The 22,395-nt window shown below is 37.7% G+C and overlaps 1 protein-coding gene across 8 annotated transcripts in view; it reads left to right on the top strand.

Moving 5' to 3' along the window:
* The window catches only part of FOXP1 (forkhead box P1), a 679,928-nt gene that overhangs the window by 260,712 nt on the left and 396,821 nt on the right, over positions 1–22,395 (top strand). For all 8 annotated transcript variants that reach the window (XM_072598672.1, XM_072598682.1, XM_072598671.1 and 5 more), the window contains one exon: positions 2,556–2,651. The gene's annotated coding sequence lies outside the window, so the exon portion shown is untranslated. The remainder of the gene's footprint in view (positions 1–2,555; positions 2,652–22,395) is intronic.

The following is a 22,395-nucleotide window of genomic DNA, read 5'->3' on the forward strand; positions in this document are numbered from 1 at the left end:
CCTTCATTCTGAAGACATCAGACATGTGTTCATTGACAGTATTTGATCATTACGGGTGGCTGTGATTTGGCCAAGTTGATTTTTTCGATGTACAATTGATTACTTTCTCTATAGTGGTTCATTGTTATATTAAAGCTACAAATTTGTTATTCAGGAAACACATTTTAATCATTTACCATATTAGATAAATGATAGTGTTTTGAAAATAAGCACTAGGATTCTCATTAATGTCTATGTTGGAATAATTAGTAGATCCCCCATATACTCTAAGACAATAAAAGAAAACTTGCTTTTTGCTGAAATGACAGGTTGACAGAAGCATCTTGGAGTGTGGTCATTAGTGTGCCTACAATCAGTGTCATGTTATTGTGTCAAATTAGTTAGTGTCCCCTTAGGAGGGAAGTTGGACCTACAAATTATCCTCCTACATCCTTGGAAACCATGTTTGCTTAAACCTCTGATCAAGTGTGAGCAAATTATTAACATGGCTCATAAATTAACTAGTGTACAGTCTTGTAACATTTTACAAGTAGATAATAAAGAAGAAAGTTTTCCCATTACATCATACTTGTTTCATCCCTGTGATTATTGTGTCTTTGCTTAGCAGTGTACAATTGATTTTTTTTTGTTTTAGAGTAAAAGTGCATAAAATGTCAGAACAAGTGTTTAGAAAATGTAGGACCAGAAAGGAAGCAAATGTAAATCCATTGAAAACAATATAATTAACTTTGTTATCTCATTGCTCTGATAAATCCTTGACAATAGTCCTTCTTCTGTAGTAGCAGTTGTTCATTAATGAGTTCACCAATTAAGTTAGAAAGATTACAGTCTTTGCCGATGGGACTTATCTAGAAAAAGCATTTATTTTATTTTATTTTTCTATACCCTTACCAGGCTATAAGCCTCTTTGTAAAAGAGGAATGAGACTCACTCTTATGAATGTTAAATCCTATTAAAGTATAAAGATTCGTCAACCATAGGAAAAGTGCAAATTGTTTACACACGGACAAAACCCATAGCTAGAAAACGCTCAAAGGAGTCGTTTGGCCAAACCCATGTCTCTTCAGTAAGGTTTGCTAAAATACAGCCCTAACCATTGCCCAGATTCTGAGTTCTGAGTAAGCTGGGAGGCCACCTCAGCACTTGGTTTCTGGATATAAGTGGCTACTCAAATCATAAAACTCAACTCTTCACACATCTCCTTTTGGTTTCAACTTTTTTTCATCTGATTAGGTTTGAGAATTCACATGTACACTCATGGGATTGCTTTTGTTTTACTTGTTGAAAGAGAAAACCAGAATTACCACCCCCAGTACCACCCCAACCACATCTACAAGAAGACACCAACAGTCAATGCTTTCTATTTATTATATCTTTACACTCTCCAACGGACTAGAGTCTTCTATAATCATGAGTGCTAAGTAGCATTATCAGCTATAGAATCAATATAGAACAGCCTAGCATGCAGAAAAGTATGTGATAGAAACTGATTCACAAAAACTTTCTGAAAGTGTTTGAGAACTAGGTGACCTGTCAGCAACTTTAACTTACTTGGAAATGGATTTAGTAAATACTCTACTAATAACATAACTGAACTAGGTTAGCCACAGCCCCTCAGTACATACGCACGTGTGTACTCGCCAATAACTCAAAGGGAAACCGCCATAATGTCTTCTTGCCTTTTCATCGTGTTTGGGACACTTGGGTAATAGTTAAACACTTGGAGCGTATAAGAAGTAAGAGTCTAACTAGTAGGAGAAAATGCTGGAGAGGGAAGGGGAGTGGTCTTTGTTTCGAATATTCCTTCTTCTAGGCATTCTCAGATCTAATTGGCTGGGGGGAAATAACTGCAGCTTTGGAAGATTGAAGAACTGTCATGAATGCAATGATCCACTAGAATTCTAGAGCACTGAAAAGAGCACACGACAGATTTCCCAACAGAGAGGTGGTCAATTCCAAATGCAGGCAGATAGACGTTTTTGGACATGGCCATTGTAGGAATGTTTCCTTTGGATGTATATGTGTGTGTGTATGTATATGTATATAGATATGTAGATGTAGATGTATATGTGTATACATTTATTTAAAAGGGTCTAATTTTTTTCTTTTTATTTTAAATAAGGGTAAAGGAAAAAGATAAAAATGTTTTTATTTAAAAAAATAAAATTTACAAAAGAAAAATGATATGAGCTCATACTCACTTGTGCTGAATGAGCAAAGTAAAACATTTGCCTTCATTCTACTAGTGAAAATATTTGATAAGAAAAAATACAGTTTGGATAAATACATTTGTTCCATAGCAGTAGGTAGGTGCACCTCTTTTGATTGTGGGAAATTTCATTCCATTTTATGCTACCATACTTCCAAGATAAATTCTTTATCATCTAGGGCTTCTTTTATATTAGATTACAAAGTTTAAATAGAAGATAAATCTGCTCTAGAACTAATGATATATGATTAAGAAATGTTAAACCACATAGGTAAGTGTGTTTTGCCTGTAAGGAATCCATCACTGGACCAACAGTTTTCTTGATATCACTTCTTTTCATTTGCAGTGTCTACCTGTGTTTTGCTGTCCTGCCATACTATGCATGCCACACAACAGTGATCCCCGACCTTTTTATGGCTGTGAGCCACTTCAAAAGTTCAGGGTAAGTGGTGAATCTCATTCACATTCCACTTGTTGTAAATGCTGTAATATAGGTTTTGTTTCACAGATATCAAATGGGCCAAATGAGAGAAGAAATTGTTGAAATGGCTCTAGCCAAGAAGTTAACCTCTTATAGCCAATTTCAAGGCACGATTGAGTTTGTTGTCTGTTATCCTGAAACAGTGTCATGTTTTTATGAGTTAGGACCCATCATTCTATACCATATGCCTATGGAGGAAATATTTTAGGACAGAAAGAACCAAAACTAGTAAACAGAAGACCTGAACTGGACTGTGGCCACCTCCATTTGATGGAACTTAGGGTCTTGCTAATTTTGCAAATTTCTATATTGACATGTTTCTATCTAGTGAACCCCGCCCCCCCCCACCTACACACCTGTTACCACATCTCTATCATCTAACTTCCATCATCCAGTTTATCTGTTCCCTGTTATCTGGCATTACTTCCCCAAAAACAAATAACATTTTCTACCACACCTTTTTTTAATTTGTTTTGTTTTGTTTTGACCTCTGTTGAATTGCCTTACTCCTCTACAGACCTTTTCTAGTCCAGTTCATTCTCTTCTCTAACTAATTTTACTAAGCTTTTTATAACTCCACCCTGCTCCATTCTTACTTTATATTCTCAAATGTTTTCTCAAAAATTACTTTAATGTCCCCTTTTTCAAAGAGACAGTGCTTTTCCTATTGAACACCACATTACTTGAAATGCTCTCCAAAGGAGGCTACTTCTTTTCCTGCTCAAAGTCATACAGAAAGAGGTATTGAGATTTTCCTTATTTTTCCCTGCTACTGTCCTCCCTTATTAACCTTTCTTCCATCAAACTACTACGTTCTCATCACAACAGCTCTCTTCCCTTGCTGCTGTCCTTGCAGATTCTAACTTCTGCTGTGGCTCAGTTTGAGTCTCCATGCCTCTGCCATCATCCCTGAGGCCTTCATCATTTGAGACCCTTCTGAGATGGTCACTGCGTAGTTCCTCAACTTTCTCAACTCCAATCGACTTCATTCACCTCCATCCTCAGCTATGTACCGACGTGATTAAACCTTTGATTGCAACATCTCATGGATATCCAAGATTTGAACTTGAAAATTTCAATATTCAATATCAAAGATATTGAACTTAAAAATTCCTTCTGACCACACTTTTCTATCCTTCTGCCTCTCTTTGCTCTTATCAAATCCTGAAATTGATGACCTCATCCAGCTAACCCACTTTATTTTCTTATTCTTGCCACCAAGCTTAACTTAACTGTATGCTCAGCTACTTTATAGAATCATGAACCATGGATTTAGAGCTTTTGATTTTACAGATGAGGAAACTGTGGCCCAGAGAGATGACGTGGATTCACTTGCCAACTCCTCGATTCTTTGACTCTGCCTTAAACTTTGAGCCCCTTTTTTGCTGATCCTGAATTCTGGTTCCCCCTCCACATCCTATGTCTTTGCTCCTGAGCTGCTGAATATTGATGAAGGAAGTCACAAAATCTTGCTGATCTTTACCCGGTACACAAGTAGACCACAAAACCTCAGTGAGCACCTGACTGCTACTTGGCAGTCTTGTTATTATTCTGCATTATTGATTGCTTATCTTATCTCCCATGATGATTGCTTCCAACCTTTCTTCTCTGCTGATCTCTGACTGTAGTTCTTCCAAAATTACCACCGATGGCCTAGAATTTTATTTCACTGGCAAGATGGAGGCCATCGGATGGAACTTCCCTCAGCTAACATTCCGTACTCCTAAAAACTTCTTATCCTCTCCTTATTTCCTTCTATTTCAAGGAAAGAAATGTCTTGTCCCATTGGTGAAGCTAAATCCTCTTCCTCTGCCCCTGGTACCATTCACTCCAGCCTCCTCCACACCCTGGCTAGAGCAGTCATCATTTCTCTGTCATATATCTCCAGTCTCTTACTTTCCCATAAACTCCTTTGCATTGAGCCACTGGACTGGGCTCTGATGAATCAGTGTTTCTTCTCCCTATAACTACTGCTCATCTGTCTTTTTTTTTTAACTGACAGATTTCATAGGGAAAAGATAGTGTATGTTTAAGGACTCACCTTCCTTCTAGTCTTGTTGCTTTCTCCACCTGAGCTCCATATCTGCATCACCAACTGCCTATTGGCCATTTCAGATGGGTTGTCCCATGGGCATCTCATTATGACCCAAACAGAACTCATTGGCTTCACCACTAAGTTCAGCCATCTTCAGACTTCTCTAGTTTGCCTGAGGCCACCACAACCACCATCCTTCCAGCCTCTCACCTTCATAGCCTGGCTGTCATATTTGCGCATTGTTCCCCCTCACCTGACCTCCCTAATCATCTGCCAAGTCTTGCTCTTCCTACTCCCCTCCTGTCCCCTCCTTCCTTCCTCTTTGCTCCCACAGCCACTGCCTTAGTTCATTCAGGCTCTCATCACTGAACTAGTGCAATAGCCTTCTGGTTGGTCTTCCTGACTCATCTCTCCTTGCTCCAATCCAATCACACATCTATCAAAGTAATTTTCCTTAAGCACAATTCTGACCATCTCTCTTCCCTACTGAATAACCTCTAGTATCTCCCTATTGAGAGAAGCTAGGTAGTGCAGTGGAGGCACTGGACTTAGAATCAGTGGAACTTATCTTCATGGGTTCAAGTCTAGTCTCAGATGCTAACTAGCTGTGTGACCCTGGGTAAGTCACTTAATGTGTTTGCTTCAGGATAATCAGTATAAAGTCATCTGTGTGGAAAGTGGGGCAATGGATAGAGTGCTGGAGTCAAAAAGACTCTTCTTGAGTTCAAATCCAGCCTCAAACACTTACTAGCTGGTTGACCCTGGGCAAATCACTTAACCCTGTTTGCCTCAGTTTCCTTGTCTGCAAAAGAAGGATGTGTGGTATAATGAATGACTACTAAGTTCCCTTCCATTCCCCAAAATTGTATGATCACATTCCCTACCAAAAAGCCCATACTTCTTTGCCTGATTTTAAATGCATTCCACTGTCTGCTGCCAACCTGTCTTTTTAAACTTACACATAATCTTGTTCTCTCCCACAAATTCTATTCTCTAGCAGAATTGTTGTATTAGATATCTTTTCCCTGCCCCCTGAACTTTCCAACCTTTTAGCATCATTCATTCTATTAGCTTTGCATCAAATACCCTCTCTTCCTATTGAAAACCTACTTAAAGATTAGTTCAAATATTACCTCCTTCATGAAGCCCTCCTTGATTTTCTGATTTGGTAATGAACTTTCCCAAATCGTGAAATACTTTGTTCGTGCCTCTTACCATATCTTGAATTTTGCATTTTATTATGATTATCTGTATTGCTTTGTAGTATACTGTATTGTGTCGTACTATAGTAATCTGAATATGTGACCTCTTTTTGTGTTAGACCATAACAGTCCACTAGCCCCAAATTATCTAAAATTTGTTTCTGTCCTACATCAAATACAATATTTTTCAAATAGTAGACCTCTAAAAAGTGATTGGGGAATTGAATGGGCCTATCGTTGACTCTTTCTTAGTTTATCTTTTCATTAAATGAAGTGCCCAGCCTATTTCTTCTAATTGTCCTGAGCATCTGGTTAAAAGAATATTTATAAATGTGCTTTGAAAGCTTAAATCACTTGGGAGTCTTTTATGCAACCAGTTGAGTTCCTCGGGTAATCTACACTTTGTTCACTTTCATTCACGTTGACTATCATTAGCTGAATGAATGTGGAGAAAGGGTAAGCTACCCTCTAAGAGATATGATTGGTCGGTCTGATTTTACAGTCTTGGCTTATGGAGAGGCATTAGAAATGACACAATTTACACGTCATGTGTAAGAGGATGAAAGTATGTGATATATAATGGACTAAAGATCAAAGACCAACAAAGGGGGAACAATTCAGTTGCTAAATTGTTTTTCTCTTGAATTTTCTCTATTCTGCTTCTTCTACCTGCTTTATCGTCATGAGTCAGTGTTTCTTTTGAACTGATACAAATATTTGTAAATTTCACAACAGAGAATGAGCAAATATGGTTTTGGAGGGGGGTGGGTTACAACACTAATTAAAACAGAAACCCCTAATTTAACAAGCAATAATTAACTTTGAGATTAAACTAGATAATACCACAATTAATGAATTTCCAGTTGTTCTTCTTCCCTTAATGAAAAGCATTAGCTTGTACTTGGTCAGTCGCCATTTACATATGTGTGTGGTAAGAGGATGGACTTGGGGGTCAGGGCTAAGGACTGAATGGTAACCATTTAGCGAAGTAATTAAGGTTCTACTTGCACTACTATCATCAGCTGTGCTCATGTGTTTCTTTGAACCCAATTTCCCTGATTTCATTAAAATCATTAGTGTCTGTCAGTGAATGATAATTTGTTTAAATTTCACATCTTTTTTCCTAGTAGAGGCTTGTTGACTGTAGTCAACACTTTAGCACAGTAATAACAATTTTAATTAAGCAAAATGTAAGACATATGTAAGGTATTATCTGAAGTCTAACCAAACCAATGATTATCATACACAGTCGCACTATAAATCACCCCCAATTTCATAAATTTGGCAAAGGTTCTTCCCTGCTGTGCATAATAGAATCTCTTTAGTCTTAAGTAATAACATAGGATGGTAGGAATAATAATAACTAGCATTTATATAAGCTTTCAATTTTGCAAAGTGCTTAATCTACCTTATTTTATTTGATTTTAACCACCTTGTGGGGTAGGTGGCATTATTCTTATGTCCCTTTTACAGATGAATAAATTGAGTCTGCAAGAGATTAAGTGACTAGCCCTGGATCATACAGCTAGTCTATGTCTGAAATAGAATTTGAATTCCTGTCTTTCTCATTCCACTTGTTTCAGTCTGTTCACTGATAGGCCCTTAGTTTGCATGCTGAGAGAGGTCCTTGAGACTTGGCTTAAAATTCCACTGTTACCACTTATTAGCCATAGTGACCTGTCCAACTTCAGTTTCTTCATTTTAGATATAATCTTGTCCATGAGACTGTCTCTGCATCATATAGTCGAACGTAGGGTCTTCCTCTGCAGATTTTCAGAATGTATTGTCTGAGCCTCTACTTGGCATCTTGACTTATAGTAACTGAAATTTCTATAATACTTTAATGAATTCAAATGAATTTACACGCTTAATCTGTGTGATCTTCACAATAACCCCTGCAAGGAAGGTGTTACTTCAGGATAAAAGAACATAAATATCCCAGAGTGGAGAAGTGTCTGAAAGTGGACTTGAACCCTGATCTTCCGGAATCCAAAGACAGAAAAGAAATATCCTTTGTTTTCAAGGGTTTTACATTCTAGATTTTGAAAGGGGTGGTGGTGATAGAGAATGAATTACATGCATAAAAATAAGTCAATACAAAATAGAGACCAAGTAAAGACAAAGCAATTTTGGTGAGGTGGGGAGTTCAGTAACAATTGAGGATATTAGGAAATTTCTATGCAGATATAAGCCAATTAATGTAATGTAATATAATATATGATATAATATAATGTAACATAACGTAGTGTAGTGTAATATAATGTAATATAATATAAAATATAATTAGCATGATATAATTAATATAAATTAATAAATGTTAATACAATACATAATATAATGTAATACAGTATAATAACTAAGATTTCTATAGGACTGTACATTTTGCAGAGTATTTTACATATGCTAACTTATTTGATTTTCATCCATGCTATGAGGTAGGTGCTATTATTATCCCCACTTTTACCAATGAGGTAAACTGAGGCAGATACAGATTAAAGATCCAGTGACTTGACCAATGTCACACAGCTAATAAGTATCTAAGACTGAATTTGAACTCAGGTCTTCCTGACTCCAAGTCTAACATTCTTCACTGTTCTAACTAGCTGCCTCAAAATTCAAAGTGTGTTTCTTTTGGTCCTTACAGAGAGTTAAGCAGTCCAGTTTTTGTTTCTGTGGTCTGTTGTTTTTGTCTGAAGTATGGGACTTTGCCAGTTCCTAAAATAGACTCCTTCAAAAAAAATGCCCCTTACCTAGCATCGTTCAGTGACTGCTTTTGTATTTGTATTCCTGGTGAGAATCTGAGACCATTTGTAAAATTTCACAGGAGCAGGCTGATATATGATCTCTTCCTTTCTGTGTGCTTATCATCAGTTCTTAACTGCTGATTCCACAAAGCTTTCCTTAATCTCCTGCCTGTCATCTTAATAATGCCCTCAAGAACATAGTCATCGGAACAGAACAATTCCTTAAGGCTTATGGCAACTTTTGGCAATGCTGAAGTCCAGACCCAAATCACCTTCACTTGGACTTTTACTTGTTAAATAGTCTTCCTCTTCTCTCTTCATTTCCAGTCCATCCTTCGTGTTCCTGCCTAAGTAATTTTGCTAATGTGTTGCATTGAACATGTTACTCCCCTGCTCCAAAATCTTCCATAACTCCCTGCCTGTGACATAAAATGCAAACTGCTTATCCTGGCCTTCAAGATTCTCAAAATTTAGCCATCTCCTTCCTCTCCTTCCTTCAGCCAAATGTGTTCCTTTCAGACTCTGATGCCACACCTTCCTTTCCCTCAAGGACCAGCTTAGAAGTTACTGAAGTGATAGATAGAGCCTTTGCTGATCTGCCAAGCTGAGAGAGTGACCTTTCTCATCTCGGTTTTTTCATGGCTTTTGTCTGAACTTCTCCTTTGTTCTTGTCATATCTTGACTTGACTCTCAAGGTCTCTTTTAAGAACTTTGGAACTGATTGTATGACATGGGAAACCCTGGCCCAGGACCACTCAGAATGGTGTGCCCTCATCCAAAAAGGTGCTGTGCTTTATGAGCAAAGCAGAATTGAGACAACTCAAAGGAAATGCAGGATGTGCAGATTTGGAGAATCCACCCCAAATGTTTGCATGGGCTATTTGTGCCCAACCTGTGGTAGAGCATTCTGAGCTCCTGTTGGTCTGATCAGCCACAGTCGGACACACTGGAATTTGACTGTATCATAGTGATGTCATTTTGATCCTCCTCTAGAAGGAATGACAACAAAAAACCTACCTTTGCCCCTGCCCTATCTTGACTTGCAGCAAAATATATGTGTGTAGCTTATCTCCTTACCTGATTGTAAGACGCTTGAAGGCATGTAGCTGTGTCTCCTTCTAACCTACTACAGTGCCTTACACATAGCAGGCATTTAAATGCCTGATGAGTTCAATTAAGTTAAATATCCATGGCAAATTGCGTTGAAAGTATTTTAGAGATAAAGAAATATGATGTTAAATTCCTTGTTTCTTCCTGAATCTTTAAGTGATATTATGTAAAATGGATTGAATAAAATGAGTTTTCTTACTGGGGGAAGGAGAAGGTTTGATAAGAGTTCATTTGCTTTGGCTCACCCAACCTTGACTTCCAAGCACAACACCCTTAGGAATTCAGGATACCAAACTTTCTCCTTTGCTACAAGAGCCTGGTCTTAGTAGGATTTCCCAGTGATTCCCTGAGGTCACTGGATGCAGTGGAGTGGTCTTGATGTTCTTCCCTGTAACCAAAAAGTGTGCTCATTGTTGGTTTATAATTTATAAATTTGTGGATTCATAATGTGTGATATGCCCTGCTTTCCCCAAGCAACTTCACGAATCTTTTGTTCCTAGCCTACTATATCTTCAGTGTGTGAACCACATTAATCAATAATTTTCATCATGTTTACTACAATAATAGTGAATGGTAGTTCATTGAAATGAGAGACCCAGCCGGTATGTGTCAGAGACTGTACTTGAACCTGATCTTCCTAGCTTTGTGGCAGGTTGATTATAATTTTGTGGCAACTCAATACAGAGAAGAAAACCAAATAAATGCAAGATATTTGAATGTGAATTAGAGAAGGAGAGCGCTAGCATTTAGGAGGAGATCTAAAAAGACTTTAGAAGGTCATGCTTAAGATGGTCTGGAAGGGAAAGAATGATTTTCTGAAGAGGAGGTGGACAGAATACATTCCTAGTAAGTGGGAGAGCCAGTGCAGTCAACAGAGATGGGAGATGGCATGCGGTTTGTGAGAAATAGAGAGATCCATCCCTCTGGATTACAGAATGGAGAGATGAGGAATAATGTCCATTGAGGTTGGAAAGATAGGCTGGGGTGGTGTTGTGAAGAGCTTTAAAAGCAAAACAGAGAATCATGGATTTTATCATGATGCAGCAGTGAACCATTGGTGGTTAGTAAGTGGGAAATGAAATGGTCAGATCAGATTTACATTTAAGGTAAATTGCTTTGGTTGAGGCTGGACTGGCATGGGGACAGGTTTGAGGCAGTCCTGAATTAGGAGGCTCTTGGCTTTTGTGTCATGAGCAGAGGACCATTTGTCAACAAAACACTGTATTGTTATAGTGAGCTTTCTTGCCTTTTTCTCTTAAATGTGGAAATTATCATGGGACTTTATCTTATTGAATGTTTTCATGCTCTACAAATTAAGATGATTGTTTTGAATTAGATAGCAATGAAAGAACTCTCACCAGGATGGACTGCCTTCTGTTGTTGACAAATCTACCATTTGGGATTTGTACACCACAGAGGATGGTGCCAGTGATAAACCTCAAAAGCCTTTGACATCATGATGTTCAGGGTCCAACTGAAACCCCCAAACCCAAGGAATTAAGAGTTAAAGTTGGCAAGCTTCACCTAAACTCTTGTGGTGGGTAAATGTTCTCATAGAAGAGGTAGCTTGCATTCTTTGAACCCTAGAAATAGCTAGAGATGGTTGTCTGAACCTCTTTTATCTAGCTATTGAAAATAGTGTGCTAAATGCTTTTGTCCTTAAAGATTACCTTATTTTGTTCTTCCTTTGGAATAAAAAACAAGTTTGTGGATTTTCTGAAGGGCCAACTCCAGGTCACAAGTCAGTTCTCCCATCACTGTATCCAACTGCATCCAAATTTCTCCCTCATCAAGGTATTTACTGTCACAATTTTTTGATGATTTATATTAATTGTATTGAGACCAACAGAGGAAGCACAAATTTTTTTAAATTTTCTCCTGAGTCAGGAACAGTTGTATAGGCTGAGTCTATGGGTCAGTCCCCTTTTGTCTGTGGCATTCTCTTTGGAATTCCCCATCTACGATATAATCACATTTAAGCCTTCTTAGGTGTGCCAGCAGAACTGCTTTCACTCTAGTCACATCATCACCACGTTACACATACATTTTCCATTTGCCCATGAATTTAATTTTGCAAAAAATGGAGTAACATAATAAATAGAACCTTCCTCAGGGTCATAGCTTAGTTGTTGTGGCTATATCCTCCTCCTCCCCACCTTGGTCAGTGCCTTGTTTACAGAAAACCGTCAAACACATGGTTGTTCAAAGGAACTGAAAATAATAATGGCAGGTGGAAGAATCATTTCCAAAATCATGAGAAATTTAAGAAAATCTTCCCCTGTTTTAGGTAAATGTAGACAACTTGCCTCCTGTTCTGTGGCTCACCGGTAGGTGGTCCTCACTCAGTGCATTTGGGAGCTCTCAGAAGAAGACGCAATCTACTGTTTTGGAAAAGTCCATTGATCTGTATTGCAAACATATCTTCACAAACTGACTTAAGGGTATTGTTTTCTCTTGGCAGAAATGTTTTCAGTTTAGGATCGTTTGTACGCTTCATGCTGTGTCTTTATACTTGGATGCCATCTAAATGGCTGATTTGATTTTCCTCGAGTTTTTGAAATGTTCTAGTACTTTGCCTCTGTAGAACAAGTGCTCTGTGAAATAAAACTCTGCCATGACTTTCTACTGGGAGGCCCAGATAATTGGGACATCTACTTAACTGGCTTACTTCTGTCTCTAGGAGGATGTGCCTGTTAAGACAGTTTCTCTGTATCTCTGATTCAGTTTTTTCTGGTACATTATTCTAATTAACCTCAACTCTGGAGCTCTCATCTCGGTTCGTGTTAGCCTCCGACCAGTTAACAATTGATTCGTTCTCTCAATCACCTGTGTGAAAAGTGCTGTAAAGGAGCGAACTTCCCCTTTCCCAAGGAGCTAGATGATGTGTTTTCCTAGTGAGTGGGTGTGCCTTTGCCCTTCAGGAGCAGGGTGGTTCACCAAGATGACTCGCTAAGTCAGAAACCTGTTGGGCTGGAGATTTTGCACACTGGGCTCCCCTCCCCCCCAAGTTAGAGGTGTTTGTAAAAAGATTGGAAGGTGTCTTGCTTAAAAGTATTAATTTTTAAAAGTATTTCATTCACAAGGCCTATATATTCACAAGACTAATGTGAGGATTCTGCTTTGGGACTGAAATAAAATGTTAAATAAAAATTCAGAAAATCTAACATTTAATCAGATGAGAATATATAAAACACTACATACGTGTGATTACTTGTTGTTATTATATTTAATGAGTGAATGAAAAGTCTCGTCAAGTACAGATTGTTTTATTTATTATATTTGTATCCTGAGGGCCTGGCACATAGTAGGCATGTAATAAAGCCTTTTTTTAAAAAAATGATTTCAAATAAATTACCATTATTTAAATGTGTTTGAATTACCTAATATGTCATTGTTAATTTAGAAGACTCAATACTTAAGACTAAGTGAAAATGCCTGAATTTAAAAGAAAAATTAAATTAAATTGAAGAAATATTTATTGTTCACCTACTATGTGCCTGGCTCTTGTGCTATACAAAAGAGCATTAGCCACAAAGCCCAGAATTTCAGGATGTGAAGGGTCCTCTGTGCCCATCTACTCCAAACCATCACTGAGAGAAGAATGCATTCATTCCACAGCATACATACTGAATGGGTAACCTTGGCACTTGCTCCAAATAACATCACTTTGGGTTAGTTTTGAGTATTAGGAAGTCTTTCCTTACACAAAGCCTAAATTTGCCTCATTGCAACTTCTATACATTGGGAGAGAGAGAAGAAATACGTACCAGGCACTATGCTAAGTACTTTTATATATGTCACCTCAATTTGATCTTCACAACTATCCTGTGAGCTAGTTGCTTTTATTATCCCCATTTTGCATTTGAGGAAACTGAGGCAAGCAGAGGTTAAGTGACTTGCCCAAGGTCACACAGCTACTAGGTGTGAAAGGCTGCATTTGAACCCAGCACGCTGGGTACTTTGGTACCACCTGACAGCCATGGTAACCACTGCATCTAGCTATGCCTTTGAGTCAAACAGAAGTCTGATCCCTCTCCTATGTTGAGTCCCTCGAACACTTAAAGATAATTATCAAGTATCTTCCCTCCCCACCAATATCTTTTCTTCTTTAGGCTCTAGATCCCTTCACCAGATCTTGTGACATGAGCCTTAGGCTTGTGGTCATCCAGGTTGTCCTCTTATGGACCCTTTCCAATTCATGAGCATCTTTCACAAGAAACAATTCCATAAGTGAATACAGGACTGCAGATGCAGTTTGTCTTCCAGCAGCTCATGCTTTTGGAGGAGACTAATGAATTAGACACAGTAAACAAAAAGCCTGAATTAATTAGAAAATGTGTAAGACAGGCTACAATACAGTGTTAATTGGAATATAATCAAGTAATCGAAGCCTGACTTAGGCCAGCTCTGCTTTTCCTATATGTGGTCAGGAAAAAGAGAGATTGGTGTTGGCTAAGGCAATTAGGAATTGGAAGAGGGGAGGGATGGAGAGGTTGCATCAGAGACAGTGATAATGATGCTTATTCCTGTAAAACTGTTGGTTGGAGGGGCAAGAATAAACACATGCCTTTAAAATAATGTGGGTCCTTTCTGCTCTAGTAAATAATCCAGACTGTGCTTGTACGATTCTTAACCTTCCCTTCTTTCTTTTCTAAATTCTACCACATTCTTTAGGGATGGCTTCCTGTTAGGACCTGAGATAGGCCTTCCAGATTTTCTAAGATTACATGCACAGTGGCTACAGCAAGGCAAATAATGTAAACAAGGAGATGCAAGAGAATTCTGAGCGAATACAGTAGTGGGTGGTATTACCAGACTGTCAGAAGCAAAGGAAAATCCTTTCCTGTTAACAATTGGTAAACTGTTTTTCAAAGATATACTCTGTAAGAGGATTTATTTGTGCATTTGTTGTGAAGTAACTCTTGTGTCAAAAGAGAAAGAATCCAATTTTTTTAAGATCTGATAGGATTTGAAAAGGTAGAGAAAATTGGGGGTAGAAATGTACTGAGAATGATCCCCATTATTTTCGATAACAGAAGTCACACTATTTTAAAGAATTGTTTTGATTTCAAACATCATTTCCCCCTACTGAACCAACAATTTTAAAAGAATAGTCACCATTTACCAATGTGTTTATTTAATGCATTCCAACTGCAATCCCCCCAAAAACAAAAAAAAAATGAAACAAAACAAGAAACCTGTTCTTGTGACCGAGAAAAAAAAATCTTGCGTTCAACTTTGTCTGTTTAAAAAAAACTTAGTATGTTTGATAAAGCTAAAAATAAGTATTTGAGAGCACAGCTGACCTTGAGTAGACTTTGTTCATTTTTCTACCTTTTACTCGGAAAATTTGGTTGAATATTTTCTCATTTTCATGTATTATTTATAGTTTTAAAATTAAAGACATTAAAGACAGTATGGTTTAGCAAAAGAAGTTAACTCCACATGCTTTTAATGCTTTCCTGAATTAATAAATTTCATGTCCATCACATTTTCTCCTTGGCCCACAATTCATCCCATATTTGGATCTTGGCAAATAAAAACTTGGTTAATTAGGCAGTCTGTTAACTCTGATTACTAAGTTATAACAGATCAGTGTGGAAGCATCGTTGTGCAATTTGGATTCAAAAGCCCTTCACTTTATCAAAACAAATGCACATTTATGGTTAAGTGCATTTAAATGCGCCTGGCTAAAAATGATCTATTTCATAAGTAAAATTTTTAAAAATGGATAAATAATTATTTCCTGTAGATTAATTTTTCTTGTATCATTTATTACTTTATCTCGTATTGTGCATTTGTTAAAAAGCATGGCCCTTATAGTTATCTTGAACCTTTTATCATACAAATAGAAACTTTCCAATTTTATTTAAGCAGAATATGGTGCAGTAGTGGGTGATTATGGCCATGTCCTGGCCTGAGAGCCTTTCCTGTACTTAAAAGAATGCATTGTAGCTCTAGTCTGAGAATTAGTGCCTTGATTATATACACCTTGAGGGCAGGGGCTGTTTCTTTTTTGTCTCTGTATTCCTGAGCACACAGTGGCCAAGTAAATGCTTCTTGAGCATTTGAATTAGTTTTGCAGTTTGTGCTTCAACTGACATGTATCAAAAATCTGAAAATCCATAGACTGTATCCCTGCTTAACTCATTCATTTTTTCAGACCTTGTGGTTCATCTTCATCTAAGTCAGGGGTTCTTCGCCTGAGGCCTGTCAACTTGTTTCAAAAAATATTTTGATAATTATCTCAATATAATTGGCTTCCTTTGTAATCTTACACATTCTATTTTATGCATTTAAAAACATTATCCTGAGAAAGGGTCCCTAGGCTTTGCCAGAGTGCCAAAGGGGCCCATGACACCAGAAAGGTTAGAATCTCTGCTGTAAGTGCACTTAGGCTATCAAAAGAGAGTTTTTAAAAACCACATTTTGCCTCAAGGGGAAAAAAAATACAAAACTTAAGCATAAGCTTGATTTATCATTTGGCCATGCTCAAAAAACATTGTTTTGATGTGCTAACAACTCACGCTGAGTAAAACAGCCATCAGTTAAATTTCAAAAACGCATTGAGTTTTAGAAGTATTGTGGCCTGTATCCAAGTTCAAAACAGCTGAGTGAGATGTGTAAAATTCAATTAGTTCTTGAGATGCTGATTTGTCTAATCCACAGTTTCATATGCTTTATGGTATGAATATCCCTTGATAGGTGCTGGAGAAAGAGCAAGGAGGGAAAAGAATCAGCCATCCATTTTTTTAATGGCTAATCTGATTTTTTTCATCTTTTGAAGACTAACCTTAGACTCTAGATCTGTGAAGTCTGGTTCTATCTAACTAGTCCTTAATTCTAGATAACCACACTCACAAAAGGTTCAAAATTCATTAGGAGCTTTTGAAACCTTTAGAAAATGGTATGTCCTCTTTGGAATGAAAATTTTGGCTGTCCTAATGGGGACTACATACCTACATATATACAAAGGACTTTGCTGATCCAAACCCTATAGAAATAGGAGTTACTGTTACATTTATTATATACATGTTCCATTTTAGAGGTGTTCTTCATAGGGATAGTAAAGGAAGTGGTGATTTTCTGTTTGCTTCATTTGAGCTGGATTGCTCCTGTGCATGACTCCAGCTTCCCTCAGGTCTGTCCCTCAGAACAACATGGGTATCCAGCTGAACAGTATCAGTAAACAAAGCCATCATTCTGATTCCTCGAAATAGTTTCCAAAAGGCGAGTGTTACATTTGTATTTTGTCATTCATAACTTTGTGTCCGTAGATGCTGGGACAAACTTTCTGTCTTGACAGCATCAACTTCTCCTTGTAAAATGGGATGGAGTTTGTACATTGTTCATTTAGATATTACACTCACAACACTGAAATCGATCTGTATGGATTTGGATGTTCTCTCGCATGATGCAGCTCAGAACCCATTGTTACAACTCTTCCTCATGTCCTCCCATAAGCTAATGGTGTAACAATAATATTTAGCATTTATAGAGCACATTAAGGGTTGCAAAATATTTTCCCTATGTGATCTTATTTTATCCTCCCAGCAACCCTGGGAAGTAAGCACTATGATTATCCCCATTTTACAGATGAGGAAACTGAGGCAGACCAGTTAAGTGACTTGCTCAAGGTCAAGCAGCCAGTAAGTGTCTAAGGCTAGGTTTGAACTCGAGGTTTTCTGATTTCAAGTTCGTCACTCTGTCCTCTTATCTCTGGACCACCATCAATGTGTGGGAACTTTGGAAGGACTCATGTCTCCTCACTTCATGAGGATATCAATAAAATATGTGTGTGAATGTGATAACTTATGTGGAATCATTATATTAATATGGTGTGTAAATATTTATCACATGAACATGAAATTGTAGGAACATTCAGGAAATTTTCTTAGAGGTCCGGTCCACCATAGCAGGGTGAGGTAGAATTTTGAAGTCTTTCTGTATTCTCAGGCTACCTACATACATTTGAAAGACATCATTTTCAAAAGAACTTCTGTCCTGGAGTCCAACTCTCCTATTATATGATTGGACTCAGAGTTAGTTCCTTTTCATAGAATAGACTTTGCTTTTTTCTAATTTAAATGTGAAGATTCATTTCAATTCAAACAATATCTAGTAAGTGCCTACTGTATACAAGATACTTTTTTTAATGATTGTAGGAGATATTGAGTTTATATGGAACTGGGTTCTTGCTCTCATGAAACTTATCATGTAGTAGGAGGATATGACTCAGAGCTGACTGCAAAGTGTTGTTCAGGTTACTGAATGTGCACCCTTTGTCACCACTCTTCCCCTTTAAATGTTCTTTTCCAGTTACATGTTTTACATTTCATTACCTCAGCTCTCCAGGTAGTGTCTTGCCACACCTGCAGTCCCTGAATTCAATGGATATCACAGGCATTAGGTCCCTCAGTGACTGTAAATTTGGGTTGAGGAATGCTGTCTATACTTTAGCAGGATGGAAAGGAAGTATACCAGTGAAACTTGGCTTTTCTTGGGAAGTTCCTCCCTTTGGAATGGAGAGTTCTGGGTGGCTCCTACATTTTGTTTTTAACTCCAAAATAAGCAATGGCCTTACATAACATCAGGGCATGAAAAAAAAAGAGGTAATGTTAAGGGAAGCATTTTACTAGTTCATGTACAGAAAAACAGGCAGAACAGCAAAGGTGAGAATGACCAGCCAAAGACGCTCATTTTTAACAAAGGAGGAATATCTATGCTTTCATAAGATGACCCACAATAGATCATAAGAAGTCATAGGTTATTAACATAGATGATTTTCCTTGCCCAAGCATTTCTTCCAATTAAGAAAAAATGCCATTGGCTAATGAAATATCACAGGTTAGTTAATTGTTTTGTGTACAATTTTGAATGCATCATCAGCATGTATCTGTGTCCCTCCCCCACCCCCTCTCTTTGTTCAGGGGCTATTGCACTACTGCCTGTTTAAAATAGATTGAATTTCTTTCTACCATGATGTTAAAAATGAAACTCAAAACCTTTCAAATTATAAGTTTTAGAAAATCAGAAGGACCTTTAAAGCAAAGATTACAGTATTTCATAGAATAACAATTTTATTGGTTATTAAACTAGTGGTCACATTCATTGAGTCTTCATTTTGAATTTCATTAAAGTGAGATCTGTTATTAGAGAAATGTTAACGAACCTCTCAATCTCAGAGTGGAAAGAGATTTCAAAGGCCTTAGGGCATAGACCTGTTTGTGATTTGGAAGCCCCTCTGCAACATCAACAAATAGTCATTCAATCTTTGCCTATTAAAGATTTCTAGTGAAGGGAAACCTACTACCTTTGGAGAACGTTTCTGTCTACAACTCATTATTAGAAGGCTTTTCCTTACATCAAGCTGGAATCTGCATTTTGGCAGGTGCAACCCAGGGTCTCTTAGTTCTGCTCCTAGGGCTAAGTCATATCGGGCCGATCTCTTTTCTTCATCAGGGATATGATACCAGATGGATGAATGGGCATATGATTATCTGAGGATCATAAATTCAGAGCCTGTAGGGACCTTAGAGGTGATCAGATTCAACCCTTTTATTTTACAGAGGAGGAAACTGAAGCCCAGAGAGATTTGATGACTTACTTAGGTAATAAGGGACAGAACCAGGATTTGAACCCAGGTCCTCTGACTCAACACCAGCATTCTTTCCACTTTCTGATACTGTCCCTCAACTCATCTGATTTTCATAGAAAATCTTGGTTTAATTTTTTTAACCCATGTTCAAGTAATAACTAAAAAGTAAGATCAAGGAATTCTGACCATTGTTATTTGTAAGTAGGAAAAAAGTATATTATTTTATTTCCTCAGAATATTAAGTCCTGATGAGCAGTGAATTGAGAATCATTCTGTGTACTGACATGTCTGTAAAATGACCAAACCAGAAAGATCTTGAGTTTTCCTAAGGTCCTCTATTTGCTGTTCACACAAACACAGTTGGAGGGTCAGGACACCTGAGCAATCTTATGGGGGGTTTCTAGATTTGGTTATTTCTAAAAGTTAATATTTGTACATAGCGTTCTTTTTGCATGTATAAAAGACAAAGTAAAATGGGGGCCCATTGGACACCTATTAACAGTTAAACTCACAAAGAGCTCTGCTTTTCTTGGGTGTTGACACATGTAGGTTTGGAAAGGGTAATAATGTATTCAGGCTTGAATTCAATCTATTTGATTCAAACAAATTCAATTAAGGTTTAAAAACTCAGTGAAAAATACACATACACATACATCCAGGAAGTCAAGCCATTTAAAGTATAGGATTATTCTTAGTTACTCTTGTGCTTCTGTTATTTTAATTAGCTTACTTTTAATTCTAAAAGCATCAACTACTAAATCTTTTCCAGTTGTTTTTTCAGTTTACGTGGCCCCTTGAATGCTAGGCCTTTTATTTCTATCGCTGATCATGCATTGCCAGCGTTAGCTAAAACCAAACACCTCCCCCCCACCCAAAAAAAAGTTATGGTATCCCTCAATGGAGGCAGTAGATGCTAAAGAAAAACACTTACTCATATAAGTACAACCTGAGAAAGTGTCATCAGTTCAGAATCCTGACTCAGGTTTCCCTCTTTTAGTACTTAGGCAAAGCTGAACTCCATTGTCTGAGTAGTCTACAGATAAAATACTTCTGCCCTTTGGTACCAAGAAAGCTTTGGATGGTGGCAGATATGAGCTGTCTGTGAGGGAAGTAGAAAAGGTTGAAGCAAGATAGAGAAACCAAGATTCCTTTCAATTGAGTCCCTACAGTTTCCATGAAAGGATTAAGAAATTTCTTCTTTTCTGCTAAGGGTGGGTATGAAGCACAGTGAATAGAGTGTCAAGCCTGGAGTCAGGCAGAGTCATCTTCATAAGTTCAAATCTGGTCTCAGATACTTACTAATTATTAGTAAGTATTATAAGTAAGTATTATACTTATTTATATTGTTTGCCCCTGGGCACGTCACTTAACCCGGTTTGCCTCAGTTTCTTTTTCTGTAAAATGAGATGGGGAAGAAAACGTCAAAGTACCCTAGTATCTCTGCTAGGAAAATCCCAAATGGAGTCAAGAAGAGTCAGAATCAACTGAACAACACTTTGTTCCCAAATCTCCCAGGAAATGAGAGTCTCAGACTTCCAGGACAACTTCCTGTGTAGCATACTCCATCCCTTACACTTTTCATCTTTTTAGTGCTAATGATTATCAATTATTAAGTGATTGAGTGGCAGTGAATCTTCTCATCTCTAAAATGGGAATAGGAATACATGCGTTCTATGTTCTAAGTGTGTGCCCTGCCTCTGTTCTCAAACAAGCTGGAAAGATTGCTCACTGCAAGTGCATTCAGGAGAGCTAAGACTAGTCCCCTCTCTGCTGTTGGGTAGCTGTGGAATTTTGGGAAAAGCATTTCAATTCTCCCAGTATTTCTTTTCTTTTTTGTAGCAGGGCTTAAATTTCATGATGCTGTACTCACTTCCAAGACTACATGGCAAGATGCTAAGAGCTTTACAGCAGATTCAAACAAACAGCTATAAAGACCAAAATCTGGACCATGAAGAGCCTATGAACGTAGACAAATTCATACAGGCATGCAGATAGTAGAATAAAAACAGTAAAGGTTATTAGAGAGTAAGCTGGATCTTAGAGCTAAAGGCTGGTCTGTAACCAATGTCCAAAGCAGCAGAAGAACAAATACACTTTTGCTTATATTATCAGAATCAGTTCTTTCTGTAAGTAAAGCTTTCTGTCTTGATTAGAGCTGCGAACGTATGAAAGTCTTTTTTTTTTCCTCCCTTAGCCTGGTTAAGGGTGATCTGAATACAAGAAAGCATTTTCCTGAACTTGGCTCAGGTGGGAAATGCAGGACCTGTGAAATCCAAATATACTTGTGGAAATGCAAACATACTTTAATTTACTGAGTGTAATGAAGGCAGAAACAAATTATTAGCTTTGGAGATAGATGTGTTCGGCTGGTTTGCAAACTGAATTTACCCTTGTTTTGGTGTTATATAGGACACAGGCTTGGAGGCAACTTTTTGTTTTATTAGACTGATCAGTTAGGGTCTACCTGAGGAGGTGGGAAAGGGTGGCTTTCATATCATGCAATAGTCACAGACGGATAATTTAGTTCTCTTGGGGGGTACTCAATAAAATGACACCTTAATGAAAAAGTACAGCTATTTTAACGGGACAGGTCCTCCATATAGTTTGGAGCACAAAGGCTGTATTACAGAGGCCAAAGGAAGTGACGAATTGGCAACTTACTTTTCCAGTGAATTTGATTACTGGAGACAGTCAATCTGGAACAATTTAGGCCAAGCCTGCTTTTCCATCAGGAGTAGTGTCTTAGGGGCCTGAATTATCACGATAATTGGTTCAACTCCTTTGTTCACTTGGTCTGTGTAGACATGGCCTAAGTCAATAGAAACCAATTCCATTGGGAAAATATGCTTTTTTATTTTTGCAAATAAGAATAAAATGCAATTTTCTCTTTTGATCTGAAAGCTTCAGTCTTTACCGTGTGTAGCCTACATGGGTGTACTCCAGGTGCATCTGTCATAGAGAAATTGCTTTTCCCCCAAAATACAGAACTGTGAAATAAACCAATTTGGGCAGAAGT

This window comes from Notamacropus eugenii, chromosome 3 (genome assembly GCF_028372415.1).
Source record: "Notamacropus eugenii isolate mMacEug1 chromosome 3, mMacEug1.pri_v2, whole genome shotgun sequence".
Lineage (NCBI taxonomy): Eukaryota > Metazoa > Chordata > Mammalia > Diprotodontia > Macropodidae > Notamacropus > Notamacropus eugenii.